General features: G+C 52.5%; 1 protein-coding gene across 1 annotated transcript in view; it reads left to right on the top strand.

Annotated features, from left to right (window-relative positions):
- The first annotated feature begins 706 nt into the window (after window positions 1–706).
- The window catches only part of LOC138283065 (lymphocyte antigen 6E-like), a 297,207-nt gene continuing 277,115 nt past the window's right edge, over window positions 707–20,798 (top strand). Inside the window, exon 1 of the mRNA XM_069221212.1 lies at window positions 707–830. The gene's annotated coding sequence lies outside the window, so the exon portion shown is untranslated. The remainder of the gene's footprint in view (window positions 831–20,798) is intronic.

Below are 20,798 nucleotides of genomic sequence, written 5' to 3'. Positions count from 1 at the left end.
ACAACACACAACACACGCACACACACGGGTGTTGGAGTTCGCCCAGGCACACACCACTAAACACACAACACACGCACACACACAGGTGTTGGAGGTCCCCCAGGCACACACCACACAACACACAACACACGCGGATGTTTCAGTTCACCCAGGCACACACCACACAACACACAACACACGCACACACACGGGTGTTGGAGTTCCCCCAGGCACACACCACACAACACACGCACACACACGGGTGTTGGAGGTCCCTCAGGCACACACCACACAACACACACCACACACACGCGGATGTTTGAGTTCGCCCAGGCACACTACACACACACACACACGGACGTTTGAGTTCCCCCAGGCACACACCACACAACATACACGGATGTTTGAGTTCCCCCAGGCACACACCACACACCACACACGGATGTTTGAGTTCCCCCAGGCACACAACACACAACACACACGGATGTTTGAGTTCCCCCAGGCACACAACACACAACACACACGGATGTTTGAGTTCCCCCAGGCACACAACACACGCACACACACGGATGTCTGAGTTCCCCCAGGCACCCATCACCCACTGAGCCCTGAAATACCGGTGCTGCCCTGGAGTGTGCAGTGGCCGCAGACGGCCGCAGGGGGGCGCCTCCGGGTAAGAGTCTGCGCTCCTCGGGGTTTTACATCCCCAGTAGCCCGTGTGCACAGGAGCAGCTGGAGCCTTGCAGACTCGGGGAGCTAGGGGGAGATGGGGGTGTTAGCACTTGGACTCCACCTTCCTACCAACGAGAATCCGGTAGAAAGTGGGATTAATCAGGTCTGAGAAGCAGGAGGTAAGAATGTTCTCTGGTGGGTTCTGCAGGAGAGCCGCAGGAGTGAGAATAACTTGCATCACATGAACCCGCGCCCCAAAGAACGAGCCTGCTCCCCCGGAGCAGCAACAATGGAAATGTAATGCACCCCTGAAAGTGGCGCCTCTAGGCGCTGGACTAAGGGGAGCTGTTGTTAAATAACTCCGATGCATTTGGTGGCTTTGAAAGGATGAGCCGGGTGGGCTCTGCCCGGGTTCATGTTGGGGTCCTGCAGGTTTCCGTGGGGGCCCTCACTTATCTCGTGGGGTTCGTGCCCATTTAAAAACAGTAAAGTGCTCCTGAAATCAAAGCCAAACAGTGGGTGCCGGGTATCTCCCCAGTACTTGAGCGGTGCTCTCGGGGAGGGCCAGGCACCGGAAGAGGCATGAGGTACGCACGCCCCCCTCAAATGGTGGCATAGAGAACGGACAAGGGTGGTGCCAGCAAATGGCAAGCCTACGGGCGGCTGAACCCCAGATGTGGATAACAGCCGGTCTGTGCGCATGCTCGCCCCCTAGAGCCAGACCTAAAAAGTACCACCCCAATGTATGTCTGCCCTTGTTAGCAGCATTAGAATAAACAAAGACTTGGCAGAAAAGAACGTTGTACGGTACACCGTGCCCTCTGCATGTAGCTCCTTGATGACAGCTCATAGCTCACTGCGCTAGATTAGGATTCTGATTTATGAACTGTAAAGAACACGTGATTATAGACGGAGAGCAGTGAAATGTGACGGGTTTTTCACCGAGGGGTGCTGAGGGACATCAAAGAGACAAGGAGAGCGGAGCTGGGGTGTCTGTGACGTCACTCAGAACCCCCAAGGTGGAAAACATACCTGTAATTCACTTTTTATCCATTTATAATTGGTGTTATGTGTGAACCACAAACACCTCTGCCCCTGCTTTCAACTGCTACGCAGAGAAAGAGGAGTCATGGGTGACCCATGTATCACATGACCACTGCTATGTATCATGTCCAAAAGGTAAAAAGAAAACTAACCGTGACCTGTCACCTGCATGGTAGACTTTCGTCACAGCAGGCACAGTGACCCTAGGTGCTACATAATTAGACGTAAAAACTACCACTATACAAAACTCTTAGCTCTCTTTGGCAGCTTGGCATTTTTATTGTGCCTGAAAACCGCCGGACAAGCAAGGAACTGTGCAGCAGATGCTTTTAAATCTGTAAGATATTTCTAAACACAGCTTCCCTCCCAAGAGCTCGGTGCCTGGTGCCGCTGAACTGGCCGCACCGCCCTAAGGACATCCCTGAGGGACACAGCACAAGGAGATGAGGGGAGCGGGGCTGGTTTGAGCATTTTTCTCAAGACTGCTTTTATTTCCCCGTCTGATCCTGGATAAATCTCGGGGCTCTCTCCAAGGTGTCCGCTTTCATGGTGGTAAGCAGCAAAAGTGACCCCAGGTTTATTCTATTCCAAGTGAAATACTCCCTAAAGTATAAAATAGATTACTACATGTAAGATGTTACTACATGTCAATGAATTAAGACAATTTGCTTCAGTTCCCTTTGACAGATTTACGGATAAGTGCCAAGGACAGCAGTGCCGGCCACGCCTCTTGATACAAACACCTAATAGACTTGCATTGGCATCTCAAAAACCTTGCAAACATGTCTTTTAAATCACGCGTGCCACAGTATTCATAGAAACTGGCATATTTATAGAGTGTGCATTTACCTAGAAGATTATCGTGGGCTGGAAATCACTAGTACCAGTGGTGGCTGCCACTCGACGGGGGTGGCGGGGGAGTGGGAATGGAGTGAAAAAAAAATAAACAAAACTTAGCTGTGTGGGAGATGCGTTCCTCTATCCTCCGTCCTCCTCCTCTTCCTGTTCCCAGGCCAGACAATCACGACACTACTGTTAGCAACAACAGCAGCGTCGTGATTGGTTTAAGCGGCCTGCTTCGCCACTCAACTGTGCTATACAGCCGGATAGAGAACATGCATAGTGCGCATGTCATTTTGGCCGGCCCAACATGGTAGGCCAAACAGACATGTTCACTTTGTGTGCACATAGCCCTCCACCGGCCCCCTCCCTCCAGCCCAGCCACACCTCTTCTCCCAGGAAAGATAAAATTATAATACCATAACGTTATTAACATTTAATTTTTCCTGTCCCAAAAATCCAGTGGGGCAACGCTAATCTGCCATAGCGGAGAAGCCGCCCCTGACTGGTATTCATATGAGTAGCCTCGGGCCGAGTGAAAGGATTCGAAGCTGTGACATGGGTTCAAATGCACGCCTCTAAAGTTGACATCTTAGTCCATTGAGATAGGAGATTGGGCTGTAGCCACGCCGACGCTGTTGGCCCCTGGCACTAACCTCGAAGCAGTCTGGTGCACTTGGCTACCGCAGAGGCAACTCATTTCAGTGGGACAGAGGGGCTCATGTATGAGAGGCTTGCACTTGTTCTGATGCTCCGGGGGCACAAGCCTCTCAGCCAGATCAAGGAGGCCACGCAAAGCCATGTTGTGTGGCTTTTGAAGGCCTTGTAGATATGGAGTGAGGCAAAACAGCGCCAGCCGCCTGGCTGCCTCACTCTGCACCAGGGAGGGCTCTGTAACTCACTATACCAGGCACGCACTGCCCTTCATCTGACTCCTGCTGGTACCTGCTCCCTCGCCTGGCGACGGTTTTTCCTTCTTTGCCGTCCTCCGTCTCTTCTGTTTGTGTGTTTTTCTCTATTCTGCTCTCGGGAAGCATCAGAAAACTTTAAGTTGCCAGTGGCCCCCCCGGCTCAAATTAAGCACTGCAAATGCGCAGAACATTCCTCGAGTACAAGGGACGCATTTTAAAAATTGTTCCATACGTTGAATACAGCTTGAACAAGCACAGGGGGCTTGCTGGGGTCACAATGAGGACGTTTATCTGTGGTCTGGGGTTCGGTCACACCACTGTGGCACCAGGCAGCCACTGAGGCCTGACAAAGGCCTCTGAGCTCATGCAGACCACCAGTGAAGGCACTGAGAAGCCTGTCTGCTGACCAAATGGAGCTGAGAATGAAAGACTCTAATCTGAGCTGTTTTTCACTTTTGGTGGCTCCTGGCATGTGTGGGGGCCATGATGGCATGCACATGTGCTGCCAGCTTCAAAGGTGCACACTCTATAACCGAGCAGTGGGGGGTGTGGAGGGGGACTCAGAGTTTGTCATGTAGAGTGTTTTTCAGAGACCCAGCTTACCATAAAACACCCTGGTTAGTTTCCACCCATGATGCGGCCACTCAAGTAGTACACACAGGGACCAACGACTCCATCCAAACTCTTCCCCTGTGACGTCACCGCTCCTGTCTGTCGGTACTTGGGGGGGGTGTAGAGGATTCAGACACTGCTGGCCCTCAGCCTGGGGTCGGGTCACCCTCCTGCCTCCCTCTGCACTGCCTCTTGTCCAAGAAAATATTGTCAAACCTGTACTTGACCTGAAATAGTTTAATAAGGGAAAATAAACATCATTACAAATGAGATTCTACAGGAAAAGAGGGTAAAGCCCCCCAAACAAAACGCCCCCGCAAAAGCCCCTCCACCCCCCCTCCCCCACAGCCCTTATGAGCACACGTGCTACACTGCTCATGCCTACTCTCACACAAGACGTGTGTATAGAGGGATGGCACATGGAGACTGGTGGGGATCCCATGACCTGAACCGATAGCGAGAAGATACTTCGGTGCAGGCAGTGCCAAAACATGTGTGAAGGAAGCTTGCACTGCTGCTGCTAAAAAAGCATGTGTGAAGGAAGCTTGCACAGCTGCTGCCAACAAACATATGTGAGAAGGAAGCTTGCACTGCTGCTGCTAAAAAATGTGTGTGAAGGAAGCTTGCAGGACTGCTGCCAAAAACCATGTGAGCCTCATCAGCTCCAGACATCGCCACCGCCATCCCCGAAGGCTACAAGATCTCCAGAAAAGACCGCACCAACCAAGTAGGAGGAGGTATCGCCACCGTCGTCAAAGACTCCATCAGCGTCACCACCTCCACCGAAGACACCACTCTCCCGCTGAACACCTGCATTTTCAGATTCGCACCGACCCGAGGACCACCCTCAGAGGATCCCTCGTCTACCGTGCTCCCGGACTGCGCGCCCCCTTCAGCGACGCCATCGCCGACTTTTTCTCCCCGCACGCCCTCACCTCACCAGACTACATCCTCCTAGGCGACCTCAACTTCCATCTGGAACAAAACAACGACCCCAACACCACCACCCTGCTCGCCAACCTCGCCAACCTCGGCCTCAAACAACTGGTGAACACTGCCACCCACATCGCCGGACACACGCTTGACCCTATCTTCTCCTCCAGAAAACACGTCTTCTTCAGCCACACCTCCGCTCTACACTGGACCGACCACAGCTGTGTCCACTTCACATTCCGACGCGAGACCCGCCACCTCCGCACTCAACCCATCTCTCGTCGACAGTGGAACAAGATCCCCGAAGAACAACTCTTCTCCGCACTCGCCGCCAACCAACCCACCCTCACCACCGACCCCAACGACGCAGCCCTCAGCCTCACAAACTGGATCTCCAACTGCGCAGACAACCTTGCTCCCCTCAAACGCACGCATCGACAGACCAACACCAAAAAACCTCTCTGGTTCTCTGACACCCTCAAAGAATCAAAGAAAACTTGTCGCGCCCTCGAGAAGGCCTGGCGCAAGGACCACACCGCTGACAACATGACCGCCCTCAAGAACGCTACCCGCGAACACCACCGCCTGATCCGCGCTGCTAAAAGGAACTTTTTCACCGACAGACTGGACAACAACAGCCACAACAGCAGAGAACTCTTCAGCATCGTCAAGGAGTTCTCCAACCCCAACGCCAACGCCGTCACGCCCTCACAGGATTTGTGCGAATCCATTGCCACTTTCTTCCATTGCAAGATCAGCGACCTCCACGACAGCTTCGGACACCAGACCCAACCTAACACCACCGAACCCGCACCCCCGGCCATTACCCTCAACAACTGGACCCACATCAACACTGAAGAAACCAAATCCATCATGAACTCTATCCACTCCGGCGCCCCTTCGGACCCCTGCCCTCACTTCATCTTTAACAAAGCCGACGACATCATCGCCCCGCACCTCCAGACCGTCATCAACTCTTCTTTTTCTTCTGCTACCTTCCCCGAATGCTGGAAACACGCCGAAGTCAACGCCCTACTAAAGAAACCTACGGCTGACCCGAGCGACCTGAAAAACTTCCGCCCCATCTCTCTTCTGCCTTTCCCAGCCAAGGTAATAGAGAAGACCGTCAACAAACAGCTGACCACCTTCCTGGAAAACAACAACCTGCTCGACCCTTCACAAACCGGATTCCGAACCAACCACAGCACGGAAACCGCCCTCATCTCAGTCACTGACGACATCAGAACCCTGATGGACAACGGTGAAACAGTCGCCCTCATTCTCCTCGACCTCTCGGCTGCCTTCGACACCGTCTGTCACCGCACCCTAATCACCCGCCTCCGCTCCACCGGGATCCAAGACCAGGCCCTGGACTCGATCGCCTCCTTCCTCTCAAACCGTTCCCAAAGAGTTTACCTCCCTCCGTTTCGCTCAAAACCCACCGAGATCATCTGCGGCGTACCTCAAGGCTCATCACTCAGCCCGACACTCTTCAATGTCTACATGAGCCCCCTCGCCAACATCGTACGCAAGCACGACATCATCATCACCTCCTACGCCGACGACACCCAACTTATACTCTCCCTCACCAAGGACCCCGCCAGCGCCAAGACCAACCTTCAAGAGGGTATGAAGGACGTCGCAGATTGGATGAGGCTCAGCCGCCTAAAGCTGAACTCTGAAAAAACGGAAGTCCTCATCCTCGGCAACACCCCGTCCGCCTGGGACGACTCCTGGTGGCCCACGGCCCTCGGCACCGCACCAACCCCCACAGACCACGCCCGCAACCTCGGCTTCATCTTGGACCCTCTTCTCACCATGACCAAGCAAGTCAACGCCGTGTCCTCCGCCTGCTTCCTCACCCTCCGCATGCTCCGCAAGATCTTCTGCTGGATATCAGCCAATCACAGCTCCACCCATGGGTGATGAGCCCCGTGAAGCTCTGCACATACTGAGACGCACAGCTCAGGGTCACACTCATAGGATATCAGTCACTCACAGTTCCAACCATGGGTGATGACCCCCGTGAATGTCCGCACATACTGAGACACACAACTCAGGGTCACACCCATAGGATATCAGTCACTCACAGCTCCACCCATGGGTGATGATCCCCGTGAATCTCCGTACATACTGAGGCACACAGCTCAGGCTCACACCCGTAGGATATCAGTCACTCACAGCTCCGCCCATGGGTGATGAGCCCCATGAAGTGCTGCACATACTGAGGCACACAGCTCAGGGTCACACTCATAGGATATCAGTCACTCACAGCTCCGCCCATGGGTGATGAGCCCCGTGAATGTCCGCACATACTGAGGCACACAGCTCAGGGTCACACCCATAGGATATCAGTCCCTCACAGCTCCACCCATGGGTGATGAGCCCCGTGAATATCTGCATACTGAGGCACACAGCTCAGGTTCACACCCATATGATATCAGTCACTCACGGCTCCACCCATGGGTGATGATTCCCGTGAATCTCTGCACATACTGAGGCACACAGCTCAGGCTCACACCCATAGGATATCAGTCACTCACAGCTCCGCCCATGGGTGATGAGCCCCGTGAAGCTATGCACATACTGAGGCACACAGCTCAGGGTCATACCCATAGGATATCAGTCACTCACGGCTCCACCCATGGGTGATAAGCCCCGTGAATGTCCGCACATACTGAGGCACACAGCTCAGGGTCACACCCATAGGATATCAGTCACTCACAGCTCCACCCATGAGTGATGAGCCCCGTGAAGCTCTGCACATACTGAGGCACACAGCTCAGGGTCACACCCATAGGATATCAGCCACTCACAACTCCGCCCATGGGTGATGATCCCCGTGAATCTCCGTACATACTGAGGCACACAGCTCAGGCTCACACCCATAGGATATCAGTCACTCACAGCTCCGCCCATGGGTGATGAGCCTCGTGAAGCTCTGCACATACTGAGCCACACAGCTCAGGCTCACACCCATAGGATATCAGTCACTCACAGCTCCGCCCATGGGTGATGAGCCTCGTGAAGCTCTGCACATACTGAGCCACACAGCTCAGGGTCACACTCATAGGATATCAGTCACTCACAGCTCCGCCCATGGGTGATGAGCCCCGTGAAGCTCCGCACATTCTGAGGCACACAGCTCAGGGTCACACTCATAGGATATCAGTCACTCACAGCTCCACCCACGGGTGATGAGCCCCGTGAATGTCCGCATACTGAGGCACACAGCTCAGGGTCACACCCATAGGATATCAGTCACTCACGGCTCTACCCATAGGTGATAAGCCCTGTGAATGTCCGCACATACTGAGGCACACAGCTCAGGGTCACAGCCATAGGATATTAGTCACACACAGCTCCACCCATGCTCACACTCATAGGATATCAGTCATTCACAGCTCCACCGATGGGTGATGCGCCCTGTGAATGTCCGCACATTCTGAGGCACACAGCTCAGGCTCACACCCATAGGATATCAGTCACTCACAGCCCCACCCATGGGCGATGAGCCCCGTGAATGTCCGCACATACTGAGGCACACAGCTCAGGGTCACACCCATAGGATATCAGTCACTCACAGCTCCACCCACGGGCGATGAGCTCCGTGAAGCTCTGCACATACTGAGGCACACAGCTCAGGCTCTCACCCATAGGATATCAGTCACTCACAGTACAACCCATGGGTGATGAGCCCCGTGAAGCTCTGCACATACTGAGAAACACAACTCAGGGTCACACCCATAGGATATCAGTCACTCACAGCTCCACCCACAGGTGATGAGCTCCGTGAAGCTCCGCACATACTGAGGCACACAGCTCAGGCTCTCACCCATAGGATATCAGTCACTCACAGATCCACCCACGGGTGATGAGCCCTGTGAAGCTCTACACATACTGAGGCACACAGCTGAGGGTCACAGCCATAGCATATCAGTCACTCACAGCTCCCCCCATGGGTGATGAGCCCCGTGAAGCTCCGCACACACTGAGGCACACAGGTCACGCCCACACCCATAGGATATCAGTCACTCACAGCTCCACCCATGGGTGATGAGCCCCGTGAAGCTCCGCACATACTGAGGCACACAGCTCAGGCTCACAACCATAGCATATCAGTCACTCACAGCTCCCCCCATGAGATATCAGTCACTCACAGCTCCACCCATGGGGGATGAGCCCCGTGAAGCTCCGCACATACTGAGGCACACAGCTCAGACTCACAACCATAGCATATCAGTCACTCACAGCTCCCCCCATGAGAAATCAGTCACTCACAGCTCCACCCACGGGTGATGAGCCCCGTGAATGTCCGCATGCTGAGGCACACAGCTCAGGGTCACACAAATAGGATATCAGTCGCTGACAGCTCCGCCCACGGGTGATGAGCCCCGTGAATGTCCGCACATACTGAGCCACACAGCTCAGGGTCACACTCATAGGATATCAGTCACTCACAGCTCCGCCCATGGGTGATGAGCCCCGTGAAGCTCCGCACATTCTGAGGCACACAGCTCAGGGTCACACTCATAGGATATCAGTCACTCACAGCTCCACCCACGGGTGATGAGCCCCGTGAATGTCCGCATACTGAGGCACACAGCTCAGGGTCACACCCATAGGATATCAGTCACTCACGGCTCTACCCATAGGTGATAAGCCCTGTGAATGTCCGCACATACTGAGGCACACAGCTCAGGGTCACAGCCATAGGATATTAGTCACACATAGCTCCACCCATGCTCACACTCATAGGATATCAGTCACTCACAGCTCCACCGATGGGTGATGCGCCCTGTGAATGTCCGCACATACTGAGGCACACAGCTCAGGCTCACACCCATAGGATATCAGTCACTCACAGCACCACCCATGGGCGATGAGCCCCGTGAATGTCCGCACATACTGAGGCACACAGCTCAGGGTCACACCCATAGGATATCAGTCACTCACAGCTCCACCCACGGGCGATGAGCTCCGTGAAGTTCCGCACATACTGAGGCACACAGCTCAGGCTCTCACCCATAGGATATCAGTCACTCACAGTACAACCCATGGGTGATGAGCCCCGTGAAGCTCTGCACATACTGAGACACACAACTCAGGGTCACACCCATAGGATATCAGTCACTCACAGCTCCACCCACGGGTGATGAGCTCCGTGAAGCTCCGCACATACTGAGGCACACAGCTCAGGCTCTCACCCATAGGATATCAGTCACTCACAGATCCACCCACGGGTGATGAGCCCTGTGAAGCTCTACACATACTGAGGCACACAGCTGAGGGTCACAGCCATAGCATATCAGTCACTCACAGCTCCCCCTATGGGTGATGAGCCCCGTGAAGCTCCGCACACACTGAGGCACACAGGTCTCGCCCACACCCATAGGATATCAGTCACTCACAGCTCCACCCATGGGTGATGAGCCCCGTGAAGCTCCGCACATACTGAGGCACACAGCTCAGGCTCACAACCATAGCATATCAGTCACTCACAGCTCCCCCCATGAGATATCAGTCACTCACAGCTCCACCCATGGGGGATGAGCCCCGTGAAGCTCCGCACATACTGAGGCACACAGCTCAGGCTCACAACCATAGCATATCAGTCACTCACAGCTCCCCCCATGAGATATCAGTCACTCACAGCTCCACCCACGGGTGATGAGCCCTGTGAATGTCCGCATACTGAGGCACACAGCTCAGGGTCACACCCATAGCATATCAGTCGCTGACAGCTCCGCCCACGGGTGATGAGCCCCGTGAATGTCCGCACATACTGAGGCACACAGCTCAGGGTCACACCCATAGGATATCAGTCACTGACAGCTCCACCCATGGGATATCAGTCACTCACAGCTCCACCCACGGGTGATGAGCCCCATGAAGCTCCGCACATACTGAGACACACAGCTCAGGGTCACACCTATATGATATCAGTCACTCACAGCTCCACCCATGAGATATCAGTCACTCACAGCTCCACCCATGGGTGATGAGCCCCGTGAAGCTCCGCACATACTGAGGCACACAGCTCAGGCTCACAACCATAGCATATCAGTCACTCACAGCTCCCCCCATGAGATATCAGTCACTCACAGCTCCACCCACGGGTGATGAGCCCCGTGAATGTCCGCATACTGAGGCACACAACTCAGGGTCACACCCATAGGATATCAGTCACTGACAGCTCCACCCACGGGTGATGAGCCCCGTGAATGTCCGCACATACTGAGGCACACAGCTCAGGGTCACACCCATAGGATATCAGTCACTGACAGCTCCACCCATGGGATATCAGTCACTCACAGCTCCACCCACGGGTGATGAGCCCCGTGAATGTCCGCACATACTGAGACACAAAGCTCAGGGTCACACCCATAGGATATCAGTCACTCACAGCTCCCCCCATGAGATATCAGTCACTGACAGCTCCACCCACGGGTGATGAGCCCCGTGAATGTCCGCACATACTGAGGCACACAGCTCAGGGTCACACCCATAGGATATCAGTCACTGACAGCTCCACCCATTGGATATCAGTCACTCACAGCTCCACCCACGGGTGATGAGCCCCGTGAAGCTCCGCACATACTAAGACACAAAGCTCAGGGTCACACCCATAGGATATCAGTCACTCACAGCTCCCCCCATGAGATATCAGTCACTGACAGCTCCACCCACGGGTGATGAGCCCTGTGAATGTCCGCACATACTGAGGCACACAGCTCAGGGTGACACCAATGGGATATCAGTCACTCACAGCTCCACACATGGGTGATGAGCCCCGTGAAGCTCCACACATACTGAGGTACACAGCTCAGGGTCACACCCATAGGATATCAGTCACTCACAGCTCCACATATGTGTGATGAGCCCCGTGAAGCTCCGCACATACTGAGGCACACAGCTCAGGGTCACACCCATAGGATATCAGTCACTGACAGCTCCACCCACGGGTGATGAGCCCCGTGAATGTCCACACATACTGAGGCACACAGCTCAGGGTCACACCCATAAGATATCAGTCACTGACAGCTCCACCCATGGGATATCAGTCACTCACAGCTCCACCCACGGGTGATGAGCCCCGTGAAGCTCCGCACATACTGAGACACACAGCTCAGGGTCACACCCATAGTATATCAGTCACTCACAGCTCCCCCCATGAGATATCAGTCACTGACAGCTCCACCCACGGGTGATGAGCCCTGTGAAGCTCCACACATACTGAGGCACACAGTTCAGGGTCACACCCATAGGATATCAGTCACTCACAGCTCCACATATGGGTGATGAGGCCCGTGAAGCTCCGCACATACTGAGGCACACAGCTCAGGGTCACACCCATGGGATATCAGTCACTCACAGCTCCACACATGGGTGATGAGCCCCGTGAAGCTCCACACATACTGAGGCACACAGCTCAGGGTCACACCCATAGGATATCAGTCACTCACAGCTCCACATATGGGTGATGAGCCCCGTGAAGCTCCGCACATACTGAGGCACACAGGTCAGGTTCACACCCACAGGATATCAGTCACTGACAGCTCCACCCATGGGATATCAGTCACTGACAGCTCCACCCACGAGTGATGAGCCCCGTGAAGCTCCGCACATGCTGAGGCACACAGCTCAGGGTCACATCCATAGGATATCAGTCACTCACAGCTCCACCCATGGGATATCAGTCACTCACAGCTCTCCCGATGGGTGATGAGCCCCATGAAGCTCCGCACATACTGAGGCACACAGCTCAGGCTCACACCCATAGGATATCAGTCACTGACAGCTCCACCCACGGGTAATGAGCCTCGTGAAGCTCTGCACATACTGAGGCACACAGCTCAGGGTCACACCCATAGGATATCATTCACTCACAGCTCCACCCATTGGATATCAGTCACTCACAGCTCCACCCATAAGATATCATTCACTCACAGCTCCACCCATGGGATATCAGTCACTGACAGCTCCACCCACGGGTGATGAGCCTCGTGAATGTCTGCACATACTGAGGCACACAGCTCAGGCTCACACCCATGGGATATCAGTCACTCACAGCTCCACCCATGGGATATCAGTCACTCACAGCTCTCCCGATGGGTGATGAGCCCCATGAAGCTCCGCACATACTGAGGCACACAGCTCAGGCTCACACCCACAGGATATCAGTCACTCACAGCTCCACCCATGGGATATCAGTCACTCACAGCTCTCCCGATGGGTGATGAGCCCCGTGAAGCTCCGCACATACTGAGGCACACAGGTCAGGGTCACACCCATAGGATATCAGTCACTCACAGCTCCACCCATGGGATATCAGTCACTGACAGCTCCACCCACGGGTGATGAGCCCGGTGAATGTCCGCACACACACTGACCGAAGGTGCCCAGCCTTGTATCCAGGAGGTGACTCCACAGGCGCGGGTCCTACAGAGCATCACTGGGGCGGGTAGGTCCAGCCCCTTGGTGAATGACTGTTGTATGATCTATTGTATCTCACCTGTGGCGACGAGGAGAGCAGCGGCCAGGACAAGCCTCATCTCTGCAGACTGACGGAGCCACCACGGGAGAGGATGTCAGTGTGTGAACCCCGGGAGTGATGTCGATGTGAGGTGTGTCCTTCCTCCTGGCATGTGATGCACATATATGTTGTCTGTGTGACCCGGGCTGTGTGCTATGGTTGCTGCTCTCTGTGTTTGTGAGTGTGTCACTAGCGATGGAATAGAAACCTTCCGACCCGAGAAACAGGTTTTACTTCTTGACACACCTCACTCCGGGAAGAATTTTTACTTTCAAGGAGTGATTGCTCAACCCCCGAAACCCCCACCCCCTCCCCAAAAACCGTGACTAGTGACCCGACCGGGTGAGAGAGCGAGACGAGGACATCTGGAGTGACCCACCTCCAGTGATGGGATGCATTGTTATTGCCTTGTTTACCTGGTTAGCGCCTAGATGCAGCTGGGGACAAAGCCACACAGGGGCCGCAGCCGCCCAGGTGGGGGACATTCTCTGTTTCATGTTACCTCATCAGATGACAACAGATAGGACCTGCCTGGGCCGCACCCTCCCTCCGCCTGCCCCTCTCTCCTGGCTTCCTATGACGTCATCCCCTCTCTCCTGACTTCCCATGACGGCATCACCTTACTCCTGGCTTCCTATGACGTCACCACCTCTCTCACAGCGTCCTATGACGTCACCACCTTACTCCTGGCTTCCTATGATGTCACCACCTCTCTCACAGCGTCCTATGACGTCACCACCTTACTCCTGGCTTCCTATGATGTCATTCACACTCAGCGTCATCTCTTCCGGCTTCCTATGACTCATTCACACCCATCGTCCCAAACCCCAGTCAGTCATACAGCCCCTCACTCAAGGCTTTCTATGACGTCATCGCCTCTCTCCTGGCGTCCTATGACGGCACCACCTTACTCCTGGCTTCCTATGACGTCATCACCTCTCTCCTGGCGTCCGATGACGTCACCACCTTACTCCTGGCTTCCTATGACGTCATCATCTCTCTCCTGGCGTCCGATGACGTCACCACCTTACTTCTGGCTTCCTATGATGTCATTCACAACCAGCGTCCTCTCTCCTAGCTTCCTATGACGTCATTCACGCTCATCGTCCCAAACACGGGTCAGTCATACAGCCCCTCACTCTTGGCGTCATATGACCTCATCCCCTCTCTCCTGACTTCCCATGACATGATCCCCTCTCTCCTGACTTCCTATGACGTCATTCACACTCATCGTCCCTAACACCGGTCAGTCACACAGCCCCTCACTCCTGGCGTCATATGACGTTATTCATACTGTCAGTCAGCAGAGCCCCTCGCTCCTGCTTCCTAAGAGTTCGTTCACACAGCGTCATCTCTGCTGGCTTCCTATGACCTCATTCACAGTCTGGGTCTGAGACATCAGTCAGCACAGTCCCTCTCTCCTGGCTTCATATGACGTCATCCCGTCTAAGCGGCCCAGACATCAGTCAGCACAGCCGGTTTCCTATGACATCATTTACACTCAGCGTCCCGGACACCAGTCAGCCACACATCCCTTCACTCCTGGCTTATTATGACGTCATTCACACTCAGCGTCATCTCTCCCGGCTTCGTGTGATGTCATTGACATGTGGCATCCACTTTCCTATTTTCCTATGACGTCAGGAACACTCAGCGTCCCAGACACCAGTCAGCCACACATCCCCTCACTCCTGGCTTCCTACGACGTCATTCACACTCAGCGTCATCTCTTCCAGCTTCCTATGACGTCATTCACACAGGCATCCACTTTCCTATCTTCCTATGATGTCATGAACACTCAGCGTCCCAGACACCAGTCAGCCCCACATCCCCTCACTCCTGGCTTCCTATGACGTCATTCACACTCAGCTTCATCTCTCCTGGCTTCGTGTGACGTCATTCACACAGGCATCCACTTTCCTAGCTTCCTATGACGTAATTCACACTCAGCGTCCCAAACACCAGTCAGTCACAAAGGGTATCGGAACACACAAGATACCTCACTTGTTTTCATCAGTTGACTTCTTGGCGCTCTAGACGCACAATTTATACAGTTCTGTACATTGACACCGAGAAATAAAGCACAGTGTCTTACTTATTCAAAAGCATTTTATAGAACATATTTCGCAGAAAAGTCTTTTTGTTTTGTTTTAGGTCAAACTCCTTTTAGAGGCGCCTTTCACACTCACACGTGTCCTTGTCATGTCCCAGTAGCTACCAGGGGCCTGACTCACAGTGAAGGAAGTCTACGATCATACATGGACCCCTGCGCGTCGTCATAGTGGTCAGAGTGCAACATGGCACATACATGGCACCAGTGCTTTAAATGGGCCGGTACTCTCCAGTACTGAGTACCGGCACTTTTTTATTTTGAGAGGGAGAGTACCGGCATATCTCAAGAAAAACGTAATACTTTTAATTGGAGAGGACCGGCACTTCTCAGAAACAAGCAGGTACTCTATTACAAAGTACCTGCACTTCTATTTTTCCATTTAAAGCACTGCATGGCACATACGTGGCACACACGTGGCACACACATGAATCACTGTTCGTCGCTTTCCTAACTGTATCAGGCTCTACACTCCCTCCTCCTACACACTCTTCCTCTCTCACCTCTGATCTCATCATGACGTCATGGATGATTATGGTATGACCGTCAGACTTTCGGTACCCATGGACGTCAAGTCACCGAAAATCCAGAGGAGGCGGAAGTGACATCACATGCCCTTTGACCTCCACTTTCACTCACACAAACTTACACTTACATACACTCTCTCTCACCTAAACACACACTCACACGCAAGGAGCACACAACACGTGGGCTTATTCCGTCAATGTGTGCTCTTTTTCTACTACAACTACAGTAATAGTACATAATATTTTCACTATTAGTGAATTCACTATTACTGAATAATAGGTTCGTTATTAGTGAGTTCACTATTAGTGAATAATATTCACTATTAGTGAATAATATGTTCACTATTAGAGAATAATATGTTCATTATTAGTGAATTCACTATCACTGAATAATATGTTCGTTATTAGTGAGTTCACTATTAGTGAATAATATTCACTATTAGTGAATTCACTATTAGAGAATAATATGTTAATTATTAGTGAATTCACTATTAGTGAGGGGTGTGAGCCCTTCTCAAGCAACAACCACAACCCCTGTCAGGTGAACCACAAAGTCGGTAGTTTAGCCTGTGCCTGACCCCATGGTCTCTCAGCACAAGACCCGTCAGGCTTAACTTAGAGGCCACGTTTGAAGTATTTATGCAGCACACAAACAATAATAGATTGAAAATTCAACCAAGAACAATCCCACACCAACATAGAAAAACAGAATAAGATGTAATAAACAATGTGAGACCAAAACCACAAAAATCTAATTAATCGAAATGGAGATATTCAATTTTAACAGTTTAGATAAAAAGTAACGTCAAAAAGTGTGAAGTGCCAACTGAGGGCATCTGGTTGTGCTGGAAGGAACAAAGACACAAGTTCAGGCCTACCAAGATGGAGTGCAGTCTGGGCACAGGTTCGCGTTTCGCCCGCTAATGATTGTACCTTATGCCGTGATGCGTGGTCTGTGTGGCATTGCTTTGCAAGGCTTTTTGTTGCCTGGCGTCAGCTCCCATGAAGCCATGCAGTGAGGCTTCGCAGGCCTTTTCGTAATTCTCTGCACTGGTTTTGATGAGCTATGTGGAGACGGGTTTGCGCTGTCCGACCTTGGTTCTGATGAAGCTCGCAGCTGTGTAGCGAGGCCCTGTGGGTATCGCGTCATGCTGGATTTCGTGGAACCTTCTGTTATGTCAAGAGGGGCTCTCTCTGGACACAGAATGTACTTCTGCCTAGTGGGAGCTTGTAGGCATCATAAGGTAGTGCACTGGGTTAACATGCCTGCTCAAACAACCTGTACTAAGCAGGTCGGAGTGCATATAATGAGAGAACAATACCGCGGATTAGGTTCGCACTCTGAGCGCTGTGAGTGCCATGGCAGCCAAGAGAATGCACTTTTGTCTAGCGGAAGTTTGGAGTCATTATAAGATAGCACACAGGATTAATATGCCTGCAGCAGAGAACATGCACTCAGCAGATCAGAGTGCATATAATGTAAAAACGATACCACAGATCGAGTTTGCGCTCTGAGAGCTGTAAGCCATGAAACGCAGACAACAAAAAAGTAGTTCGCCCATGCTGAAGTATATCAGCAATCGTGGCATTATCCCTGTAACAGGGTCGGTGTCTAAGGCGGTAACCAAACCGCCCCAAGGAGGGACAAACGTAAAGTATTTACCAGTGACATCAAGTGATTTTTGAAAGGCAAGACCACGAATGAAAGTGATGGGCGTGCGGTGGGTGTGGCTAAAAGCCCACAATACTTACAACAGGTCAAAGCACTTGCACGCTCGACCTAAAAATGTATGTGATGCAACCACTTTCAACAGTTTTGGCATTCTGACGTCCATTGACCGGAGGACCTGTGATCGATGGGCGGGGGCTCATCAAAGGTTTCTGCTCCTGGAGCCAGCAAAGGCTGTTCTGGGTGGATTAGCTACAAGTGTGACATCTGCTCCTTGATGGGGATTAAAGCAAAGTTTGCATTTCTGAGGAGGATCAGCCTGAAGAGAAAAGATCAGGGCTAGTATTGGTGAACAGGGGGTGATGAGAGGCAGGAGAGATGAGTAGGCTTTCCCTGTGCCCGTTTACACACTGGGAGGAGCTGATGCAGATGAGCAGCTGGGGTATGTAACCCCCACGCGTGTATTCACAGTAGCCACGGACACGCTAATATTGCAGTCATTAAGGGGCAGATTTATGAAAAGTGGTACAGCGTCCATAACAGCGCCACTTTTTTTGCACCCCTTTACGCACCCTAACGCCACCATGCGTACACCATATTTAAGATACGGCGCACCATGGCGGTAGTTAGAGAACTAGCGTCAACATTTTTTATGCTAGTTTGGCGCTTTGCAGGTTTAGAGGCAACAATTTTGATTCTAATCCTTCAAAGTACATAAAGGCCCATTTTAATAAATGCCTCCTTTTAGAGTCTGCTCAGAGCAGGCGTTAAAAAATACAGCTAAAGATGGTGCAACAAAATCTTTTAGATTCCTTTGCACCGATTTTTCGGCCCCCTAACGGGGGAGTGCCCCCTTGCATACATTATGCCTGGCGCAGGCATGATGTAGAACAACGGGTTACAAAGTGGCGCAATGCAAGCATTGCACCCGTGAAGCGTAACACCACATTAGCGTCAAAATAATTACACTAATGTTGTGCTAGAGATTTTTAAATCCGGGCCTAAGTGTCCCTTATTGCTGAAACCTCTAACTGCCCGTGATAAGGAAAGGAGTGGAATGCTAACTTTTGGCCCATCATATCTCTGACATGTATGTCACCTGCGGGGAAACATGCGAGTGTGACGTTATAGCACCATCAGACTGGCATCAATGAGACCTTCAATCTCGGTATATCCGCCCAGGGTCGCAATGACAACTATCAAGGCAGAAGCCCTCACCACTGCCAGGAAGGAACTCACTCATCGGGTGAGAACTCATGCAGGCAGGTGCTCACTCATGGACAAAGAGGGGGAGTCCCCTGCAGACGATGCTGAGGACAAAGGGACAGCTAGACTCCACTGAGGGACTGATATACTGGGGAGGGCAGCAGAGAGCCGGAGGCACTTGGTGGAGGTGGCAGGCAGACCTCGAGGTGCCCCCCACTTACCTGTGGCATCTCAGAGCTCACCAAGGGCGAGGGCAGAGAAGGAACCCCCTTCTCCATACCCCCCTCCCAGTGAGAAGCAGGAGGGGGCTGAGGGCATCAAGTCCTTTATAGTGGGACAGACAGTGCCAGGACTGTGCCAGGTCCACGTGCTTTGTGGTACCACCCACCCGGCCTTGTGGTACCACCCCCGGCCCTCTAGTTCACGAGGCTGCCCCCCAGTGTGCTAGTCTGGATACACAGGACTGTTTGTGCTATTTGCATTGTTATCTGTTTTTGGGGGGGGCATCCCTCAGTATTTCTGCTTGTCCAACCTTCTTATGCTTTCTGTAGCCCGTAATACTGATGTGACTTTCAGGGGCCACATTTCTGAACTTTTATTCAACGTTCACTTGTACAGTCTGATCACACAGTGACTGGGGTGTGATGCATCAAACGGTGCCCTGCACTCCTCACCTCAATCTAGAGACTGTGACCGAACTCTGCCCCACTATATAGAACAGGTCGGGGCTCATTTGGGGGGGGGGCATTGCAAGTAGGCTGGTGATTTAAGGGGAGATAACAATACCAGCTGTAATCTCCACCTTGGATTGCGGGGGTTATGACTCCCCAGGCCCAGATGGTATGATTCCAACATGTTTGATATCAAACATGCCTATGTTTGGAGTGACCATTATGTAGCTGGACATAGGTAGTGACCCATGTCCTGTAGACGTGTAAAATGGCGTCCCCGAACTCATGAAGTAAGGGAAAATGGTCCTGGAGGTCCTGAGGGTACCTCTGCTAGTGCATGGGGTGCCCTCACACAGCGGTTGGAGGGCCTGACATATGGGTGACTTATAAGTGACCTAGTGCAGAGTAAATGACAGTGAGAGGATGCATGCAATGTTTCCCAGTCGTGCATCGTCAGAGGACAGTCTGTCTTCAGACTGCACCAGAAAAATGAAGGAATCTCCCTTGCTTTAGCAGGCACCTCTCTGCATCGATGACCGGTAGCGTGGATCCCCTCTCCTGACAAGTTGCGTGGTTCCTGCATCACGTTGGTGGACTGAAGTGCACTCACAAAGTCTGGGGAATTTGGCCTGAACGATGTGGGGGCACCTTGGCTAGTGCCAGGGTGCCCACGCACTAAGTAACTTTGCACCTAACCTTCACCAGGTGAAGGTTAGACATATAGGTGACTTATAAGTTACATAAGTGCAGTGGTAAATGGCTGTGAAGTAACGTGGACGTTATTTCACGCAGGCTGCAATGGCAGGCCTGTGTAAGAATTGCCAGATCTCCCTGTGGGTGGCAAAAGAAATGCTGCAGCCCATAGGGATCTCCTGGAACCCCAATACCCTGGGTACCTCAGTACCATCTACTAAGGAATTACATGGGTGTACCAGTATGCCAATGTGAATTGGTAACTTTAGTCACTAGCCTGTTAGTGACAATTTGGAAAGCAGAGAGAGCATAACCACTGAGGTTCTGGTTAGCAGAGCCTCAGTGAGACAGTTAGGCATCACACAGGGAACACATACAGGGCACATACTTATGAG

The sequence above is a fragment of the Pleurodeles waltl genome, chromosome 2_2, assembly GCF_031143425.1.
Source record: "Pleurodeles waltl isolate 20211129_DDA chromosome 2_2, aPleWal1.hap1.20221129, whole genome shotgun sequence".
NCBI classification, from domain to species: Eukaryota; Metazoa; Chordata; class Amphibia; order Caudata; family Salamandridae; genus Pleurodeles; species Pleurodeles waltl.
Note: the sequence above shows the minus strand (reverse complement) of the source record. Positions and strands in the feature narration are given on the sequence as shown.